The 18,674-nt window shown below is 29.7% G+C and overlaps 1 protein-coding gene across 1 annotated transcript in view; it reads right to left on the bottom strand.

Annotated features, from left to right (window-relative positions):
* Nucleotides 1–18,674, bottom strand: part of LOC132937955 (probable serine/threonine-protein kinase nek3) — a 249,940-nt gene that overhangs the window by 219,582 nt on the left and 11,684 nt on the right. The gene's annotated exons all lie outside the window — the stretch shown is intronic.

The following is an 18,674-nucleotide window of genomic DNA, read 5'->3' as shown; positions in this document are numbered from 1 at the left end:
CATTAATAAAAGCGTGTTTGGGCAATATTTGGCATTCTAATCAAGAAAGTACAAAAAGCATCCCTACACCGTAAAATTTGTTGACCTTTCCGTGTTCAGCATTCAATAGTAGAAGCTTTTAGTAGTCTTCATAAGATATTCTCATACCATTAATATTTTATCACCAATTGTATTAAAATATTTAGTAAAATCGAATAACAAATTGAATATACGGATTTTACAGTATGTGAGTGTCACTAATTTAAAACTATTACGTTATTAAAAAGTAATTTCTTAAGATAATTACTATTTAAAATAATGAGATTTATTCTATTTTATGAGCCTTAATGTTTGTAAATCCACAGTGAGATCAACGGTACAATTCACTCGCCAAATACAAATTATTTCAACGGTAATTATCGTCTGGTTTCCAAAAATGAATTACTATTGAACTTCGTATAACATGTTTCTGTTACCGTGTTATGTTTGAAGAACCTAATGCTTGAATTATGAAAACATTTATATACTCAGGAAAAATGTCTATAGTTGACCGAAATGTAATATTTTAGGCTTCTACCATTAAAAATATGCTTTTATGCATAATATTAATGTTATATACATTAAATCTAAAATGTTTTGATTAATTGTATATCTAAATCAATAATATATAATATTATAATGGAAATAAGTAAATAATACAAATATCAACATTAATGTATTAATTAATAAAATGCTCTATTGGATTGAAGAACAATACAAATTACAGTGTAAACTCTCTGCAGACTACAACGAAGCTTAAATGGACAAGAAATTTCATTCGTAATTAAGAGTTTTTTTATAATGTTTTCGAAAAATAAAAACTATTTTTAAATATTAATTTTAAAATTTTAAACTAATACGTTTTTACAAATGACATACCTAATATAATTAACTTATTATACCTGATATATTATGAAAAAATAATTATTTAAAATAGTTGTATCATATTTAATCTCGGTTTGAAGATTTTATTCTGCCAATACTGTTTTGTATATTTCTAATTTCTATGAATTAAAAATCCAACCAATATTAAGTAATGTTTATGTTATAGAGAGTTTTCACTGTATATCAAAAACAATGTAAAAATATTAATATTAATATTTACGTAATGACGTTGTAATGTTATACATGTTATGTATATTTTACGTATGAATTTCATTATTAATTATGAATAAAACATGCAAAATATGAACTAATATAAATGTTGATTAATGTAAAATTAAAATACTATTACGAGTAATCTTTAAACAACAAAGTTATGTAACAAAGAATTTAATCGGTACTTTATTTTAAAAAAAAAAGTAATTATAATTTATTATTATGATAATATTTTTGAAATCATTGAATTGAAAATGCTTGTCACCTATTTATATTATAGCTTATTATCGGTGATAATGTTTGAACAAAAGTTATAGATCTTAACAAACGCGTTTTAAAATAAAATAATCATCTCTACATTTTAAAATAAATGTAATTAATATTTTACTAATGAGGTAAATGTAATAGGTAAATAAGTAAAAACATACTTATATAATGACCCTCTCAATTTTTATTTTTTTTTTTAGAAATTGTACATACGACGTATAAACTCAAAATGATCGTATCGTACTCGAGTGAAAAAATAACACTATAATTTAACAGAAAAACAAAATTACATTAAATTATTTTTAATGAATTTTATTTTTAGCAAACGCAACACACATTGTTTGTGGCGAATAAATCTTTAGTTTATAATTATTCACAATGGGTGGCAAAAAAAAAGGTTGAAAAATTTTTTTACTGCATCCGGCACCTTGGGTGGTTATTATTTCAACAAATTTTTACTCGAATCAACGCTGTACGTGGCCTTTTTTTTATCAAGAAAAAGAGGGGCCAGGAACGGAAAACAAAAAAGTACTTGAAAATGCGTGTGGTGTACGTGATAGTGGAGGCGAAATGTACGTAAGTATATATACGTGATCAGACGAACGCACATTATACCCCATAATATACGAGTTCATGAATCGTGAAAATAATCAATTCACCGTCCTTTATTAGAAATTGTCAGAATCAGCCACCGACGGTGATTATTAATGCGTGTGCGTGTTCATTAGGAGTGTATATTATATAATTTTTTTTTTGATGGCACCTCTTCATTTTCCGAGGCGTAACACCATCACCCAAAAGCTAAATGTCGACCTTTTGTCAATTGACTACAGCAAATTGATTGACATTTTCGACCGAAAAACCACCCTTCCTCCCGTCCCCTCTCCCCCCTAACCCACACTTCCTACAATAGTTGCATCACGCCGGTATTGTTTTCCGTTTTGCTTATTATATCAAAAAACCACTGCTCCGCTAAACCTACATATACATTTGGTGCTGCGAGAGCAGGGACTATATGGAAGGGATGTTGCAAAGTGACGTTAATTTGACAGGCTAACAGCAACCACGGCACGTGGATCGTCAGGGGACACGCTTTAGGGTGATAAGCCGCAACAAGCCAATTGTAAACATACGCCTTCTACGCAATACTGTGCAATAGTCTGATTGTAGACATCCGTGTCTAATAAAATGTCATCTGCACGTAATATTTTATGGTTTTTATAGTATTATTATTATTATTATTATTATTATTATTATTATTATTACTATCATTATTACGATACTTATAAGAATAGAGCCCAATACAATGGTGCTAAAAGGTTTCTATGAACACTATTGCAAATGTCATGTTTATATCAAAATATCATGTCGTCTAAAGAAATTGTATGTCTTATAAGAATCTAAATCGTTAATTATCTATATTGTATAATGGCTTTGTTTATCCAAATATCAAAATTAAAGGTGGGGTGTCGATAAAAATTATATTTCTTTAAAAACAACAGAAAACGGTCAAAAAAATGCAATAAAAGGGTAATTACTGGTACCTAGTTAGTAGTATATTAGTATAGGTATCGAGTGTACCTCATCATTGAGTAGGTCACTGTAATAAATTTTTTTTTTTTTTTTTATTTTTAAACTAGAATTTATACAATCTATACTACAAAAAAAAGTACAATAAGCATAATGTATGTTTTTAAATTAAGTGCAATAGCTTGAATGTCTTGAGAGAAGAAACCATCCAGTGAAGATACTTCGACTTGAATTTACAATTATTTAGGTGTATTCATTATGTTTACTTTATAAGGTCACGGGGCCATTGTCGTTTAAGTCTTCTGGTAGGATTTCCTGGGATGGAGATGGATAATAGCTTTTTTATATGTGGATTAGAGTGATTTTGAAGACGATTCCTACTGTAATAAATTACATGATAAATTTGAACTCAATGATAAATAATTATTCACATTAATCTAAATATTTTAGAAAATTGCATTGTGTATAGTGAACAATAATATACATGATGGTGGCCAAAAGTTTCAAGTTACTTCGAATGATATTTGTTTCTAATATTACGATACAAACTAACTAAAATCATTATTATTCATTAAAATATCCAACGTTTTAACTTGGAAAGTCTATAAAACAAAATTTAGCATTGTATGTATTTTTGGGATTTTAAGATTCTATAAATTTTTAACTACAAAACAGTTTGAACATTTTGGTGAGTTTGAAGTTAGAACCAATTTTATCTGTTCCAATGTTCCAATGTATTTTAGTATTTTAAATTACTTAAGTACAAATTAAAGAAATCTTGTAAAAATTTCAATTTTTTGACTCATCAGTGAGCACCAAACATTACATTTCTTATCAACATTTATAGGAAAAAAAAACAACTAAATTTAGTTGATTATATCTATAAAAATTCAAAAATTTCAATTGTCTATAAATAGCTTAAAATTAGTCTTTAATTAATTAACAAAATTGTACTATGGCTATAAAAATGAAAACAACATTGTATAACCGATACTATTTTCTGCTTAATTCGTAATTCAAATGTATAAATTAATTATATATTAGTAGTTACTGGTTAAATTGATTTAATAACATTTTCATTAACAATTTGTAAATGTTATGTACTTTAGTACACAATATGGTAAAATTAGAACATAATTAGGTCCATCACGTGCATTAAGGATACAAAACGTGTTTGTACATAGTTATAACATATTACAATATTAGTGATCTATAACAAACGTGCCAAATAGTACGTTCGCTTTTCATTTAAAATGACTTGTACATTTTACATTAAACAGTCCGAACAAAGATTTAATTAACATTTAGTACACCGAACGTGATTTCTCCATTCACTGGCTTATCTGGGTATATCCCCATTATCCGTACATTCAATGATCGAGATACGTGATGCAAAAATAAGAGCGTTAGTTCTTCTTTTATACTCCAAAGTTTATTATCATTTAATTTATATTTTTTTAATTACTTTTTGAAGAACCGAAATACAAGTAAACATAAAAACCCAAACTCAAGATTAATTTTTTCATGCACTTTCATAGCATAACATTCATGATGACATCATACGCGGTTCATGAATATTTCGGTATGATTAAACCTACATCGTTATAAAAATATTTATTTTTTTTTTGTACAAAAATGTAAAGATGTACAAAAATAATGTGCAAATGATACTAAAAACTGATTTAAACCCCTATTATCGATTTTTGAAACCATTAATCAGAAGAAATGAAAACTTGTATCAAATGTATAGACAAAAAAGTTTTTTTTCAAATATCGAGAATGATAAAAAAAAAAACATAATGGACCTATCTTTAGCTTTATTTATTTCACAGTAAATCTACTGTATAAAATATACATAACTTGATAAAATGTTTCACAGAAGAGTGAGGACAGCCTTGTATTTCTATTATTATTGTTTATCTTAACAAAAGTGGTATATTTCTCGGAAAATTTATATTTTTATATCAGGCGTACCTACATAATACATTATAATATATAAAAATACGTACTTTACTTGTTTTTTCAAACAATTTTGATATTTTTTAAAGTTAGAGGTATTTATACTAGATTTTTTAAACCATACATTTTAGATAGCTTATAAATTGACAAATTGTTTATAGATTGGAAATTACCATTTCTAAAATATAACAACTATTTGTGTGTATAATAATACACCTAATACGGTATAATTGATATTTTGGAAAAAAATACAGAAAATAGTAAATACCCACTTTACTATTTATAATAAAGTACTATAGTATTATAGAGTTAGGTACCTAACTATACAAGTATAGTATATACGGTATTAACTACAATTATTAGGCAATAGTATAAATAATTCATATCGATCTAACATTGTAAAAATATGAACAACTTCAAATTTCTATAAAATAAATTGAAGTTTATAAATTTTTTGGTTCCTGAATAAACTGAAAACGAAGAACTTCATTTTAAATTGTCATGTCTTAGTTTAATCATTGAACACATTATAAACTTTAAACTACAAAATAATCTGCAAATTTTTGTGATTTTGATTAATACTATCAATATTTAAACTTCAAATACTTATAATAAATTCGTATATCAATAGTATCTTTAAAATTTTTTTATTAACCCTTATGAGGATCCTGCTTGTTATGAATTTTCAAGAATTTTGACCGAATCACAAATTTTTAAAAAATAGCTTTACAGAACTCAAAAAAATACAAAATATTTTGATAATTATACCATGTGCAGAATGTTACTAAAAATATTTAGTACAAATTTTCAATATAAACTGTTATTCGTTTTTTAAATTACAAATAAAAGTATTTCACATTCATAAAGTTATTTATATAATATTTTAAACATAAAAAATAATCAAAATAACTATACATCTAAAGTATATCTTTATTGTTCATAATAATTAGACCCTTATCTATCCAATATTAATAAAAATATAGAAATGAAAGATTTGAATGCTGTAAATTAGAAATCTTAGTTAGATTTAAAACTTTGATTTGTATAACAGATTATTTTTCATGTAGATGTAACTAGCTGATCCCGTGCACATCGTTGCCCCTTAAATATACCAACTCTATATGACTCAAACTTTGTTAAATTCGTTATTTAATATTCGGTGTATTGTGTTCAAAATTTATCTTAACTTTACCGTTGCCCGGAATTAAAATTCTGATTCACAGCAGTATATTATCAGGTAGGCAATCTACCTGCGGTAGATCGCGGACCCCGTGCTGTTTGTACGGAAGTGTATGAATTAACTCTAAAGTATCAAAGTTATACCAAGTCTGTCGTATTCTACATATGGCGGATTAATATCACCAATTAATACAAAATCCTAACCTAACCTAATCGTACTAAAATCAAATGAGGTTAATCTCCACACAAACAATAATTTATGTGTGTATATAATATATTGACAATAAATAATAATACAAATCAACAAATTTGAGCCGAATCGGACCAGCCGTTATCGATTTATTAGGTAACATACATTTTTCACGCTCCATTTTTATATATATATAGATTATTGTATTATAAAAAAATGTATTTATGAGAAAATAAAATATGAATTACATTTTGATATTAACATAATTTAATGATAGGTAGTAATATTTATTATAATATTATATTATATATAATTATATACAGAATTTAACCGGGACCCTGGCAGATGAAATAACTTTTGTACTAATTAATATTTTAAAATTTTTTTTATATATTTAATTTATAGTCACTTGTGGTACACGTATAATATAAAAATTTGAAAGCCAATTTGTAAATCTGATTATAAGAACAATTTTTATGGTAAAACATTATCTAAGTCAAGTAGTATATTTTTTATCAAATTTTTTTTGAGTAAATCAATTTAAAACAATATTTTTTTTCAAAATATTATTTTTGGAAATTTCCTGACATGAGTATATATTTCTTAAATTATTTATTAACCATATAATTTTTGCAATACATTTTTGTCATACGTTTAAGTAGCATAATTTTATTTTTTTGTTAGGTCTTCCTGTTACACTCTATATGTATATACTAATGTTCTTATTTTGTGCTGTTATCAATCAGTTCAATCAATAATTTATGTATGTAAACATAAACTATGTTTCCAATATTATATTACATTGTAAATTACAACACGGCGTTAGTAAATAAAATAAAAAGATAAATATAGAAAATGATTTTGAAAAGTATCCCGGCGCATTGTGTAGGCAAAACAATAGCATATACGACAGTAATAAAATTAATTGTATAAAATAATATGGTATTATCATCGAATATAATATTATTATATTTCACTATTTTAGTATACAATAATATTAGTACAATGTAATTAATTTAATATTAACTATAGATTTATTTATACCAAATATTGTATAGTAAAAAACAATTATCCTAAATTGATAATAATTAATTATCATTCCGTTAGTTGTTAATCAATATAATCAATACAACATTGTAAAATTCTAAAACTAAAATTTCTAAACATTAATATTTTGAACTTCATAATAAATCATATATTAAACGAACCATTACGTAGTATATTAGTACCTACAATCATTTTATAAAGTGGAAATTAATTTTCAAGTGCCTTTCTATAGAACATTTTTTTTTGTCGCTTACACATTCCGAATGAAAAGAAATTAGTTGGTCGACTAACAAGCCTTTACACACCAATTACTGGATTCAGATTTCAAGTTACCTAGTGGAGAGCTCCTTATTACGTCCCAAAATGTCTTTCTTATAATATTCTGAGTGTGCCCGTAAAAGGTATATCACCCAATTGCGTCCCAACATAAAAATAAAAATAATTAATTACGTTGCCCATGTGCTTCTATGGATATTTTGGATTACCTAGGTTACCCACGAAATTTCGAACTGATTTACTCCACCAAAGATAGTTTTTCAACTTTAAAAATTTCAATATTTGTCCATGTGTATTCTACGTATGCATGCATGGTGCAAAACATTGTTACATTTTCTGTTGATAAAATGATTGGGATATCCTGAGTGTGTCTTAAAATTACATCAGTTTAATTTAAAATTATTGAGGCTGGTGGATTATAACATAAATATCGATGACATTTTGTATTTACTACGGATGCACTTGGGCTTATATAAGAGGCACAACAATTTGGTTATCGGGCGCAGTTGAACTATGCTTATCTGGTAAATGCCAATTACAACGATAACGATATTTTACAAACGTCAATATCTCAATAACAATTAAATAAGTTACAAATGTATGTTTGTATGTGATACCTAGTTAGAACTTTTACTTCAAATCATTCTCAAGTCTGCAGTTTTGTACATTTGAAAAGTGGTTAAAAAGTTTGTATTACACGTTGTTAAATTAATTTCGACATGATACATACACTAAGTTAGACATACCGAGGGTGTACGATATAAATAATAGCTCATATCATATTCCCACAAAGTACAGTAAAACCAAGTTCGATCATAAAATCTACCCTCAACACAACTTTACAATAGTGCGAACACGACCGTTTATAATTTATTGGTTCCTAGCGAGTCATGATGTCATTCCGGTGAAACTTCGGGTATAAAAGGATTCTGATGCACATATGAATGATGTGTATCCGGTCAAACAATTGACGCGTGACTCAGGAGATTCAGTGAATTTTGCATTAACGACCCGTAAAATATGCATCGGAAGTTAAACAAGGGATATAAAAATCAGAGAAAAATTCCAGTATATTCATGTGCAAGAATCAGCTATATGGTCATTGTGCTGATAAATCGTTTTAGTTATCGGTGGAAACAGTACTGTGCAATGTTATTAACTGTATTACCGAGTGGTGCGAGATATAAGGGATAACAGGCGTACAGAATTAGCCTCGGGAATTGTCTCTCGGCTGGGAAATAAATTCTTGACGAAATGCTCGTCCGTCATTGTCTTAACGAGCTCACCTACCATTCCTTTACACCGACAGACATAAATGGACTTGTTAAACGGATGGCCCAAAGACTTTAACAACTTCCCTTTTGGTTGATAACACTTTAAAGTGCGTAACGTACATTACCTCAAATCAGTTAAAAAGCTGTTTCCATTTTTAAACGAAAGTTTTTGTATAACATAACATGATAGGTAACTTTTTATCAATTATAACATTTATATTTATAAATATCAAATACAATTCATGTTTTAAAAACAATTTTAACTTGGGTTTTACAAAAACTCTTTAGAATAATATGACTGCAAAGAACAATAATCTATAAATTACATCTGTTGATGTATAAATGTTCAAAAAATAAATAAAATACAAAACTAATTAAACGAAATATTTAACTTATTATAAAAATAATAACTGAAGGAATTATATTGTATACTATTACTATAACTCATATTATATAATTTTTCGTATATATAACTTGAATGTATTTCTAATATTTTTATTTTATCGGAAAATGAAAGAGGATGCGTTATAATGACAATAGTTTATCAACTATCAAAATCGTATTTATAAATCATTGACTATTATTCAACACACTATATTATAATATTATATATGTATATTGTATATTATTATATAAGCAAATCGCATCTAAAAATGTCTTGCTCACACGTGCAAAAATATAAATTAACTTTTTCTCGACAAAATATATAAAATATGAATAAATTCATGTGTAAATAAAAATTTAATATATAATATAATATATAAAAGTTAATATTTTCTATTAGATCAGTAAAATAAATAAATAAATATTAAAGTGAAAAAAACCGAAATATGATTTTCTATACATAAGTGACGGGCCGTTTTTTAAATTCTTTTCCGTCCCGTACAAAAGTAAATGAGTATATTATTATGTGTATTGTACAATGAATATAATAGTCCGTGTGCATATACATACAATGTGGTAAACAAAAATGCTAGAGGGAAACATTTTTATTCAAGTCTACAACTAAAACAAATGCATACAACAGGAATTTATAGGCACTCTAATATTATGAACATTGAGTAGATAACAGTTTTCTTGTAAATATAGGGTTTCTATAATAATATGTAATGTGTATTGTGTATCACTACATTATATACATATTGTATTATGCACAGGGAAAACAAAATACCTATACAACGAATCTCGAATTAATCTTAACTCAGTTAGTTCCATAGGGGAACGAATATGAATGATGGACGAATGCTCACCACCTCTAAAGTCTAACAACTCTCTACTCTCAAAAGTGCATATCGTCAAAAATACATATTATTATAATAATGGATGTCGGCGTTATTATATTGTATAGTATACATTTATAAGTGTGTGTGTGTGTGTGTGTGTGTGTGTGTGTGTGTGTGTGCGTGTGTGTGTGTGTGTGTGTGTGTGTGTGCGTGTGTGTGCGTGTGTGTGTGTGTGTTAGTAGAGCGTGTGGTGGATACCGTGGTGATGTTTGGGAATGGCATGTGTCAGTGATTGATGACGATATCGTCCCGGCTTTTCCACGTCGTCCGTTTCGTTGGCATTTTATATAATGCACGTATATAGATATATACCACATGTGTGAATAAATACCGACGGCCCATAGTTGTGGTGGAAGCGGTAGGCTGACAAAAGACGAGTGAGCGTGTTTGTAACTGGCGGCCGTCTAAAAGCTGCTGTTATTGAAAGTTTATCGAATCAAAACTGTTTTTTTTTATAGTTTCGTTAATGGCTTAACGACAAGTTTGCGTGATGCCTACCTACCATTATACTACCTATATCGATAAATAAAATTAAATATATTAGTAGTGATTTTAAATAAAAAAAATGTCTTGAAATGCGGATAGAATTACTTACATTTAAAACGAAAGACGAAACTAAAGTTTTTAAATTACCCACTACAATAACTATATTATACCTACAATATGATAATGATTGGTTACCTATAATTAATATGACTATATTGATGCGGCAGTAATTTCGTTATTGTGTAGAATATTTTGACACGTATGCACTCAAAACTCAAGTGAGTAAAAAACAAAACAAAAAATTTAAAAAAAATCGAAAATAATATTTGTACGATGGAGACGGACGCAATGAAAACACCACAACGGCTGACCGACAGTAAATATTACTTGTCCGCATGCCACGAGTGAGTATAACGCAGTTCGTGATCAATATGGTTGGAGCCTCGACCAAGCTTACCGGGGTTAGACGATGAAGATTTAGAACCTTTGGTACATTTAATATATATGTAACGAAATTTCTGTAACACATCGCTTATACAGTACATATCAAGTACCTACATGGAATTCAACACAACAACGTGTAATATAAATCTTGTTTTATCGAACAATGATTATTAAACTACATATTATCTACTTACATTTAAGTCCAATCATATTATCCCACAGTGAAGTTCTATAAACGGCAACCATATCCATATCATTTTACGGTATACTTACGGCTATCAGGTAACCACAATATTTTCGATAACCTGTAGCCTAGATTATCAGGATTATCTACAGTCATCGACGTCCAATTACTCCACGTCTCCACGTTTGTCTCGCCACCGTCCGATTCATGTCGATTTTTAATCGAACCTTTTTAACCGTCCGGGAATTATCTGTATAGTATATAATATTATATAATAATGTATAACTCACTTACACTGCGCATTAAAATAAGGGCTGCAATAGCATAGGATATTTTAACTTCCAATAAGACACACGATATTGTTTAAGCTCGTATTTATACTAAATCATAAATAATATTTTCTAAATGAATGAACCAAATTGCGTATTATTAAAACTTATACCTTCTTCACCTTTCTAAAATATTACCTATGTTGTACATATTTTTTAACAGAAAAATAAAATTTAAATAATAAGAACTTTTTAATTTTACGTAGACTAGGTATACTTCGTTATCTGTAAATCACAATTTGAATTGTATTAACGTTGTATAAAAATAAAAATTTACATTAATATAATATAAATTATAATATTTCAAAAAAAAAAAATTCAATAACCCTCTTAGACATGCAGAGTAGGGATATTTTTACATTGGATCATATACTATAGTTTATAGAGTACAATAAAATACACAATGTACACTGTACAATACTGATAAATAAATTAGAATTTTAACGCGAAAAAAAGGAAATAGAATCTAAAATGGACATTTGGGCACATCTATATAAAGAAGTGAGAGACACTTGTACGTTACATTAAGTATTCAGTGAGGTCGTGCAATCCAATCTGTAGTAATTTATTAAACACATCAGAGAAAAGGACGAAGCCCAAAAAAAAAAAAAAATGTGTCCACTATAATTCCAGATAGATGGCTTTATATCAAAAGAGAACTAGTAGGGGACGTATAAAAACTACCTTTTATCGGGCAAGGATTCCCTATAACTTTTTCCACCCGATTAGTCGTGCGTGGTAGGTAGGTACTCTCTCCCTAACCCCTTTTGCTTATTAATTTATTATGCAACAACCCATATAGGTTCGTATTCTGTTCGCCTTTTCTCAAATAGTGTTAAATCATAATTACTGATAACTACTACACACAACACAGTATTTGGACGGTTCGTTGTATAGTCGTTGAACACGTCTTGTTTTATGTGTATTTGCATATTATAGATGATTTCAACTAAAAAAGGGATACGCCATTAGTATTAACTTGAAATTGTTCGCAACTTCAGAAAATATAATGAATACCTACGTATAGAGCTATTATCAAAATAATAATATAACCATCTAATGGTTTTAACTTTAAAATAGCAATAAAAATGTTTATAAGGTATAATTATGATTTATAAAAATCTATATTATATAAAAAAAAGTAATCATTTTAAAATTAAAATAGTAATTCATTTTCCCTTTAAAAAAAATTAATTTTTGTTTTAAACAGCTAACCGCTGTACGGAAATAATTTAAAAATATTTAATTTACTAAGAAAAAGTTTTCCAAGTTAATAAAAGTTTTGCATTAAGTTTAAAACCACTTGTCACGTCTATATTCTTACCGCGGGCGTAGTAACAAAATACGTTTTACATATTTAAGTCAAACAAACCACATCAACACAATAAAAATAATTTCAATTGTAGTAGTGTGAATCAAAAATATCGCATTGAATGTTGTTACATCGACAAACTGAACAGGTTGGTTTAATAACTCTATATTATCACATTGCGGGCAACAAATCTGAATGATCCATACTCCATAAACGAGGGTCGTGCACACTGTACTGAATATCGCATCTTATTTCAAAACATGATGAAAATTATATTAGAATTATCGTCCGTGTACATAAAAACCGTAATGAAAATCCGAAACGAAATCGCAAAATAACAAATAATTAATAATAATAGCTAGGTGGGTACGCGTTAACAACGACGGCGCGGACCTACTTCGACAATAATAAACGGTTTCGGTGCGGCAAGACCGTATAACGATGTATATACATATATTTACTATAGTCGTTTTTATATCCTGCACCGATACGCCACGACGGTGAAATATATACGTACGGTCCATAGGTATACAACTGCATTGGCGTACGGATTAAACCAGCGTTATACCTTTACTATATATATATATTATGAACCGATACATATGATACCGTTGGTATGGTATAGCCGTAATTCCGCGCCGAACATGGCCCGTAAACAATCGGAAAATAATTCCGCGGCGGCTGGGCGGGAAAAAAATCGACACAGCATATATATTATTATAGTCGTGTGTGTTTGCACAGTGCACGATCGCGCGCGGCAGGGCGTTGGGCAACCGAACGTACAGCAAACATTCACCCACACACACACATTCACCCACACGTGTACACACACACACACACACACACACACACACACACATACCCACATGCATATACACACACACACACAGATATTGAATGTACGACGCGGACAATCGCTAAACTCCATCAGCTGCTCTGGGCAAATACCGACCACTCTATATATCCCCGGCAAACGTTGTGTTGTATTCTTCGTTTTTTTTTTGTTTTTTTTTATTGCCAAAAACGGATAAAGAGAAGGAAAAACACTGGGCTGCTCTGCTGTATGATGTGTAATGCGTGTGTGTCGTGGGCGCGGAATGTAATCGATAAATCGGTCATTCGGACCGTTTTACACGTCGCTATATAACGCCAATGATGTCGTTTAATGCACTTTGTCCGTCACCGCCGCCGCCGGCCAAATCAGCCGACCAGCGGGTATGTATTATAAAGTAATAATAAAAATGTATTATTCCGTAAGTATATCGTTTTATCGATGATGACGGCGGCGTACATAATATAATTGTTTGAGACGACCCGTTAATTGGGCTCCCGCTGTACCTGCAGTGTACAGGTACCTACGACCTATATACAATGGTGTAGAATCCATTGCCAAATAAAAACGTGATAGGTACTGCTAAAAAAAAAAAACGTGGACGTACGCATTTTTCTCATAGGTATGTTAAAACTGTATAAAACTTAGGTATAATAAAGTCGAAAAAATGTTTTTCTTGTTTCGCTTGAAACTTTTATTCTCTCTAAGCCCTTATTATGCAAATTAGGTACCTAGGTACAAGTAATAAGTACTTGAAGAAGGTCATTTTAGATATTTATAGTAGTATTTTTCCGAAAAAAGAAATCATTAAAAGGACAAATTTGAATTATTATATCTGATGCTAAAAACTGTTTATTGAAATGTTCACACATTATTATTTTAAAAAGTATAAAGTAATGCATAATATTATAATTTATAATAATATAATATACAAAATACAAATAAGTATTGTTCACGCACACACACATATATATTTATGTGGGTAATAATGATTAAAAATATTTAGCCATGATATATCATCAAGTATATTTGTTGGTGGGTTGGTCTTTAGTTCTCAAAATATTTTTCGATAATCACCCGTATATCTACTAAGTACCATCTGAAGATTGCAAATAATTTTAGAATATTTTGCTTACATTTTCGAAAATTATAATATAGGTAAACGCAGCCATACCATCGTAAATTGATTGAGCATATATACGGTATGACTAGGGAGTGAAATACGCGCAGAACCCTCCCCCCCCCCCCCCAACCAACCGGACCAATAATCCACTGCCTATCTTACATTTTATGCGCATATTATGTCATATACCTACCTATATACGTGGTTTAAATAAGCGTCCCGTTACCAAATTCCGTCTGTCCGTGAAGGTCGGGGCACGTTTCGCGTGATATTAATATTATTATAATATACAATATATTATATTATTATTATTATACACGATCGTATCACCCACAGCGCGCTGCTCCAAAACGACTACATTTCCTATTATTAATCCAACAACACGCTTCAGGCCCTGCGGTACGGGCGGCGGCGTTTAGGGGCGAGGTAAATTGTTCGCGTGGCACACCGGAGATAATAATATAATGATTACGCCGTCGGTATATGTATCTGTACAGGGTGAATCTTTTGTCGTAAACAAGACGTGATCTTAGGTCACAGCTAGAAAGTGGACTGTGACGGCCGAGATTTTTTCGTACAAAAAAAAAATATCATGACGATCCATATATGAATAGTCAAAATGCAATGAAAAAACATTGATGCATAACTTAATTAGCTTATATTCTGCTCAGTCTTCTCCGTGAAAATATGTTGTACTAACTATTTGTTAGTGCGATTGTGATTTTACGAATGGATTTTGAAGGAAAACTCGTCGTTCTAAATCTAAAATACTTTCACGGCTTTGTAACAATTTATGGACGGCGCGTGGTGGACCGGTTGTGGCCGTAATCAAACTCAGGACATCGAAAGAATTTAAAATGTTTTTTTTTCAAACGATTTAAAACTTTTTTATGATCATCACTTATCAGTTAATTTATTCTTGAATTTTCTAAGATGGTTGGCTCGCGATAAAATATTCACCCTGTATTATAATGTTTATTTATTTACTCGTAAGTCGTAATGCTCTCATTGTCGGACCGCTGTATTATATTATCGCCGTCGTGTTTGTCGTACGACAAACGACTCGACTGCAACGGGAACCTAACGACGAGAGCACCTAAAGTTGTGCACGAACTCCGGCGAACCGTACCCGGCGAACGGCACTGCGGGGAAATGGAAATCGGAGACGGGCCGACGCAATTTCCCAGCTCGGTGCTCTACGAGCGCGACAAACAAACTGCCGGGCCTCGGAGCGCGAAACGAACGAAAAGCATTATTAAATCACCGGTCGTGCGAATAACGTCCACGGAAAGAATGTTTTGCGTTTCCACGGCGGCGACTGCAGCTGCAGTGTCGATGTGACGCCGTCGACTGCTCGCAGGAAGTCATCCGCTATACTTGCCTAACAAAAACGATGAAAAACGATCAGAAAAAAAAAATGGACGCACCGAGTAATCTGTTTTGTTTATTCACGGGAGGGACCTGTCCGATTGTATCCATATAATAGCATGCCGTTAAGATGATAAACTGTTTTTCATTCACAAAAATTGAATGAAAACACACACACACAGACACACGTAGTGTTGTAGTATTCATTTATTACTTTTTTGGATTAAGGTTTTCTTTTTTACAACGGCTAAATGTTGTTCATATTTTTGGTTTTCTATACGTAATACATAGTATAGCTAGACAGCTATATTATACAGGTATACCATAGGTAATATTCTAATAATACTGATCAACGAGGACATATTAATATAGTTTTAATACTTGAATTGCGCAATTGGCAAAAACTTTCGTGGAGTAGAAATTAACAAATCACGTAATTCTAATACGATTATAATATTATGTACAATATATACGAAGAATATAATTTATAAACACACCAAACATTAACAACCATAAATAAAGTTATTCATTTATAAGTACGTCAAGAAAATATATTAATAAAAATGAACAATAGAGTGATAAAGTAAACGGAGTAAAAAAATATAGCTCTACAATAATAAATACAGGAAATATAAAACAATCAAATAACTTCGTGTATATTCATGCAGTAGTCATAAAATGTTATATTTTAACTTTGTTGTTTTGTTGTAACATAGAAGCTTAATATACAGAGAATATAATTTATCTAACAAAAACAACAGAATGTTCTCCATAGACTATGTACAATGTAATTCATTACCTAACTACGGTAATAATAAATTATGATACTATTTTTAAAATAAAATATTAAAAAATAAGTCAATGAAATAGTACCGTTCAATATGCATTTTATATTATTTTCGTAACTTGTATTCTGATTTTATTTAAAAAGTCTCCTGGTTATCTAATTATTATTTGTAAATTGTGAGAGAGTCTTCAGATACGTATTAATTTTATTTAGTAAAAATATGTAACAATTTTAAAGTTCTGTGATCGCTACCTTTTAATTTAAAACAAACAAATACTTAATACATTTTGATTATTCGCGATTTGTTTTTTTAGTAACCAAACAACACAAAATATATTGATACACTGAAATTTATTTCTACGCCCAACATTAATTGACAATAATACATAAGATAGTATAAAAAAAACATAATACCAAAATATATTTGGTTATAAAATACAACTAATAATCAAATTTCATAACACTATTTTTATTTTTATATTATAGGTATTGATAATAATATTGATTTTAAAACGCTTTTTCTTATTACTTCCGTTCTTTCTATTTTCGTTTTATATACAAAATACCAGTAAAAAGGTTTTTGTTTTTGTTTTTCATCCGTTTTTGTAAACTTAAATATCACCACAACATAATAATAAAACTGTATACGTAATAAAAGTACCGAGGAGGAAAGGAGGATGCCTATTTGAAGAATGTTTCCAACATTGGCGACGGTGTATTTGTTAATTTAAATAATACGAGACGCTCGCCGCATGCAAAACACACGCATTGTTGTAATTATGCAAATTTCCGCACTTTAGTGCAGATTCGCCCCGCGTGTTATTATTGTTAAGACCCCTACGGAAAAACTAAACGATATAAATGACGCCCAATGCATTGTAATCCACCGGCACAGCAGTAAATTTATTATTTTCAACATATCATCGTTCTCCCCACCAAAATTTGTTTTGAATTTAACATTAAAAACCAACATAACTTTCCTTTGATTCATTAATTACAATTTCAACATAATAATTTTTCGCATTACAATATACGAATTTAAACATAACATTATTTTTACCACCTCATAAATGTTTATTTTTAATATATTATGTTAGTTGTTCACCCATCTATACCATTCAATAGTGATTTTTTAGTTGTACTTTTCCAATTTCATCAAATGTTTCGGTAAAAAGAGGAGGAGAAATAAATTGTTGGCCCATCGATGAGGTAGCCCAAGGGGAACTTTTAAAAGAAAAATAACGAAGAAACGGTGTTTTCACGTGTTGTTTTTTTTTCGTTTTCACCCTCTATACTTCTCTACTTCATCGGCACAATCGTTAACACACGGGATCATTATTTACTTTGGACTTGACGGTAGAGGAAATTGCAACACACTAGAGATCTTTTTATGGTCAGAATAAATTGGCAACTATGGCAAGTTGAAAATTCTGTCGTGAAGCCGAAAATAAAGAGAACAACCACCATTTCCAAAAATCCAGTAGAAGTTAATTTTTATTATTTATTTTACTTGTGTACTGTATAATTATAGATTTGTAGTATTCTAATATACAAAATTAAATACAACTATTAAATAGAAGTAGTTTTATTTCCTTTATAATAGGTAGGTAAGTCATGGAATGTGCGTGGTACTTGCATACTGTTTTTAAAATTTGATTTCATACTACTACCAATTGCATTATTAAACA

This window comes from Metopolophium dirhodum, chromosome 2 (genome assembly GCF_019925205.1).
Source record: "Metopolophium dirhodum isolate CAU chromosome 2, ASM1992520v1, whole genome shotgun sequence".
Lineage (NCBI taxonomy): Eukaryota > Metazoa > Arthropoda > Insecta > Hemiptera > Aphididae > Metopolophium > Metopolophium dirhodum.
The sequence above is the reverse complement of the archived record's forward strand: the minus strand, read 5'-3'. Positions and strand labels throughout refer to the sequence as shown.